Source organism: Hipposideros armiger, unplaced genomic scaffold (genome assembly GCF_001890085.2).
Source record: "Hipposideros armiger isolate ML-2016 unplaced genomic scaffold, ASM189008v1 scaffold_719, whole genome shotgun sequence".
Lineage (NCBI taxonomy): Eukaryota > Metazoa > Chordata > Mammalia > Chiroptera > Hipposideridae > Hipposideros > Hipposideros armiger.
In genome coordinates this window covers 950,584-956,278 of record NW_017732069.1, presented here as the reverse complement: position 1 = coordinate 956,278, position 5,695 = coordinate 950,584, and positions in this window count along the sequence as shown.

Sequence of the window (5,695 nt, the reverse complement as noted above, 5' to 3'; positions counted from 1 at the left end):
CAGGCAAGGAAAGTAAAAGACAAAATAAATATATGGGACTACATCAAACTTAAAAGTTTTTTCACAACAAAAGAAACCATCAGTAAAACAAAAAGGCAGCCTACTGAATGGGAGAAGATATTTGCCAAGGACATATCTGATAAGGGATTAATATCCAAAATATATAAAATGCTCATGCAACTCAACACCAAAAAAACAAACAACCCAATTAAAAAATGGGCAGAGGATATGACGAGACATTTTTCTAAAGAGGACATACAGATGGCCAACAGGCATATGAAAAAATGTTCAACCTCACTAAGCATTAGGGAAATGCAAATAAAAACCACTTTGAGATACTGTTTCACTCCGGTCAGAATGGCTATCATCAATAAATCAACAAACAGCAAGTGCTGGCAAGGCTGTGGAGAAAAGGGAACCCTGGTGCACTGTTGGTGGGACTGCAGAATGGTGCAGCCATTATGGAAATCAGTATGGAGGTATCTCAAAAAACTGGAAATGGAACTGCCATACGACCCAGCAATTCCACTCTTGGGTATCTATCCAGAGAAACCCAAGACATTAATTCAAAAAAATATATGCACCCCTATGTTTATTGCAGTGATATTTACAATAGCTAAGACTTGGAAACAACCGAAATGCCCATAGGTAGATGACTGGATTAAAAAACTATGGTACATTTACACAATGGAGTATTACTCAGCTATAAAGAAGAAGGAAATAGTACCATTTGCAACAATAAGAATGGAACTAGACAACAGTATGCTAAATGAAATAAGTCAGTCAGAGAAAGACAAATTCCATGTGATCTCACTTATACATGGATTCTAAAGAACTGAATAAATGAGAAATGTAAACAGAAATAGTCTCAGAGACACAGAGGAAAAACTTAGGGTTGCTAGTTAGGAGGGGGTGGGGATGAAGGAGAAGGGGAAAGGATGAGACAATGCAAATTGGTAACTACAATATGGCCTCAGGGATAGAAAAGACAGTCTGGGGAATATAATCAATTATGTTGTAAATATTTTTTAAGGGGCCAGATGAACTCATGCCATGTTAGGGAGACCACTTCATAGTTGGTGTAGAGTCCTGACCACCGCACTGTATTTCTGAAGCTGATGTTGAATAACATTGTATGTCAACTATAATTATATATACATATAGTCATGGGACGTGGAGTAGGGTGTGGGAATGGAGTCAATGGAATTGTAATAGATAAGTATGATATTGGGGGTGGGAGGGCAGTAGGTGGGGGAGGGGGGTTGTTTCTGTGTGAAGGATGAAAAGAATAACTATTGCATTGTTCTGTACACCTGAAACTAACAATAAAAATAAAAAAATAAAAAAATAAAGTTCATCTTCGGTTGCACCCTGTGTTGTAGAATGTTCACACAATTTGATCTTTTATTTTTATAGTTGTTTAATGCTTTATTTTATTAGGTTTCCTATTGTTTGCTGATCATATACAAGAATACAATTGATGTGTGGTCTTTTTAAGTTAAATTTCGAATTGTGGTTGTTGTTTTGTACATTTTTAGGATACTTGGTATAAACAGTCATGTTGTCTTCTTTACTGTGCTCTTTCCTAAAGATCTGAATTTGTTGCTGGTACTTCATTTCTCTTCAGTTTAAAGAATTTACTGTAGTATCCCTCAAGTCAATGAACTAGTAACATGTTGTCTAAGTTTTCTTTCATCTGAGATTTTCTTTATTTTACCTTAATTTTAAGGATATGTTTGCTGGATGTAGAACAGTAATTTGACACTGTTTTTTCCCTTCAGCACTTTATTATGTTGTTTCACTGTCTTTTGATCTCCAAAATTTCTGACAAGAAATCATAAGTTATTGGAATAAAAATTTTTTTTCATATGGGTAATGTGTCATTTTCCTCTGGCTTTTAATTACATTTCTCTTTGGCTTTTAGTGTTTTGGCTATGGTGTGGTTACTCATTTTACACATAACAACTCTTGGGATTCACTGAGTCTCTTGATTCTATAAATTATGTCTTTCACCAAACTGAGAATTTTTCAGCCATTCTTTTAAAGAATTTTTTATGTCCCATTTTTTCTCTCCTTTGCTTGGGGGACTCCAAGTGTATGTACATAGGAACTGTAGATACTGTTTCACAAGTATACTCATCTCACAATGAGGCTTTCTTCATTTTGGTTTTCAACCTCTTTTCTTTGTTCTTCAGTTTGAAGAAGTTCTATTGACCTGTCTCCAGGTTACTGACTGTTGCCTTTGTCAGCTCCATTCTGCTGTTAAGCCCAATTAGTGCATATTTATTTCATATACTGCATTTTTACATTCTTGAAGTTCCATTTGGGACTTTTTCATAGTTTCTCTTTTTCTGATGAAACTTTTTATATTTTTACTTACTGAGAGCAGATTTTCCTTTATGCTACTAACAATAGTTCAAATAGCTTAAAACAAATTTTTGTCTGCTTATCCCAATACATGTTCATTGTGGGATTGGTTTCCATTGATTGTCTTTTCTTGGAGAATGGGTTAAATTGTCCTCTTTTTTCACCTGTTGGCTGAATCTATATTGTTTTCCGAATATTCTTAAGGTGCAGAGACTGTGAATTCTATTTATTCCTAAAATGAGTGTTGATTTTCTAAAAACTAACAGGCAATTATCTTGGACTCATAAACATTATCACTTTGCTGCAGCTCAAACTTGAGTTTGAAATGCTCTGTGTTTGTCCTGTGTATGCATGGTTCAAAATCACCCAGGAAACCAGACAATTTTTTTACCTTTTTACCTAGGGTTTGGGGTTCCACCTCTCCGGGGGGCTCTCGTCCTTTTGGAATCTCGCTCTCACTTTCTGGTGGCAATGATTATTTCAAACTATGTCTTCCTGTTCTTTAGGCCAGAAAAAGTATAGATTTTCCCACCAATGTTGCACCCTGTCAGCCATGACTCCAGACTGAGGTCAGGCTTAAGTCATTAAAAAAACAGGAAAATCATCCCATGCTATTTCTTTTTTCCAAATTGATTCTCTACTATAATCTTCCTGCTTTTGTTCACTCTGTGCTACCTCCAGCTGCTTTAAAAAAGTTCACCCAAGTTTCTAGCTGTTATTTGTGTAAAAACTGGTCTGGCAGGAGCTTCCTGGGCCTGAGTGGAATGCATAGAAACTGATTTGCATTTTTTCTTGGCTAGAGCCACTGATCATCTCCCCAAAACACATTTTCTCTTAATTTACCAGCTTGGGATTTTCACAACCCTTATAATATTAGTTTGGACTATACAGCTATGTGAAGGTTAAAGTAGGATTTAATGTCTCAAAGAAGGTATTTTCTCCCCCAAATTAAAGTTCCATGCAGATGCCTAGTTTTTGGCCTTTGGGGCATGTTTCTAGCATTCTTGTTGGTAATTTTATTCCTTAAAGAGTTCCAACATTTTACAAGTATCTATTTGAAGTTTCCAATCTTGCATACATTTGTGTACAGAAAAAAGGCCACATGTTAAACCTGAAAAGCTCAGGCGACTGAAAATAACCACAAAGGATGGTATGAACACAAAAATTTTTAACTAAGTGGGCCACAATGGGAACTCACGTCTTCAGCTTTCTCATTAAATTAATCTGTGCCTTTTCAGTGGGCCTGTTGTCTTTCTGAACCTAAAATAACATCTTTAATCCTTTTTCCAGACCAGAGCTGAAAACTGCAAAATTCCTCATTATNATAAAACTTTTTGAATATTCCTTTTTGTTTTAATTGCTTATCTATTCTCTTAAATGTTCTATGAGGATGATCCTATGAGTCATCAATAATAATTTTATTTCTTCCTGTATTAGCTATTTCATTAATGACTCTGTTTTCTGTTACTGCAGGGTGTTCATTTAATTCTCCTCATGGTGCATTAGTTTCCTGAGGTGTCTATAATGAAGTATGACAAAGTGGGTAGATTGGAACAGAAATGTATCCTCTCTCAGTTCAGGAGGCCAGAAGTCTGAAGTCAAGGGGTTGGCAGAGCCATGCTCCTCTAAAGCCTCCAGGGGAGGGTCCCTCTTGTTTTCTTTGGCTTCTGGTGGTTGTTGGGATCTTTGGATATTCTTTAATTTGTGGTAGCATAAATCCAATCCCTGTCTCTGTCTTCACAGGGCCATGTTCCCTTTGTGTGGTTGTGTTCAAATTTCCCTCTCCTAATAAGGATTCCATACATTGAATTAGGGACTGCTCTAATCCAGTCTGACCTTATGTTAACTTGATTATACCTGAAAAGACCCTGTTTCTAAATAAGGCCATATTCACAGGTTCCAGGTAGACATGAATTCTTTTGAGGGGGACACTATTCAACCCAGTAAGGCCTACTTCCCGATTCTCTGAAATTCATGTCCTCCCATGTGCAAAATATATTCACCCCATCCTAAGGTCACCCCAAATCTTAATCCACGCCAGCATTAACTCTAAATCCAAAATCTCATTAAATAATATCCACTCCAGAAAAGTCCAAATCCCATTATCAAAATTATTTAAATTTTGGTATGGGTGAGACTGTTGGTATGATTCATTCTGGGTCAAATTCCTTTCCATCCACAGAGCTGTGAAACTAGGAAACAAGTTATCTGGTTCCAAAATACAATAGTGGGTCAGGCATAGGATAGACATTTCTATTCCAAAAGAGACAAAATGGAAGTAATAAAGGGATTACTAGTCTAGAACAAGTTCTCAACCCATCAAGGCAAGCTCCATTAGATTATAAAACTGAGAATAATCCTCAACGCTCTGTCTTCTGGGCCCTCCAGGAGGCAGCTTGCTTTCTCTCGCTCTGCCCTAGGAGTCATTCTTCTGTCATTTCATCCCATCACTGCCCATTTCTGTCAATGCTGGCTCTATTTCTGATGGTATAAAGTTCTCAAAAATCTTGTGAGTCTCCCCTGGATGTCAAAGAGATCCACATCTTTAAGAAAGCATATTACACAAATCCTTCCTGGATAACCCCATCTCTATACCTGACTTCTGCTGAGATGGTTGATTGGAGCCATGAGCTACACATCTGGTCTCTCTCTTTTTTTTTTTTTAAGCTGAGCTCACCTCGGGCCAGGCATTGAACCGCTGTTGGACAGAGCTCTCACTCTTAAGCAAGCTCTTAACCAACTGAGCCAGTTGGCTGGCCCCACATCTAGTCTCTTTAGCAAATGGTTTTCCAGTCACACCCTTGGCCGTGTTTCCAGAGCACGATATCTGGAAAGATAGAGAATTTTCCAAATCATCAAGGAGCTGGTTCCTTTTGCCTACCAGTTCGTTGCTCAATTTATCTCTTTCTTCTAGCAAACAGCAAGGAGAAACGAAGTCGCATCTTTCCAGTTTTGCTTGGAAATATCAGCTAAATAGCCAAGTTCATTGATTATGAGCTCTGCTTTGCACCCAGTGGTAGAACACTACATGGCCAAGTTTTCTGCCACTTTGTAACAAGGTAGCCTTTCTTCCAGGGTACAATAACATGCTCCCCATTTTCGTTAGAGAGCTCTGTGCCTGTCTGTTGTTTCTATTTCTTGTTCCTTGCTTTTCTATGTTGTAACTTTTTAAAGTTCATCTTCGGTAGGAAGAATTAATATAGTTAAAATGTACATACTGCCAAAAGCAATATATAGATTCAATGCAATTCCTATCAAACTACCTAGGGCATTTTTCACAGAAATAGAAAATATAATCCTGAAATTTATATGGAACCAAAAAAGACCC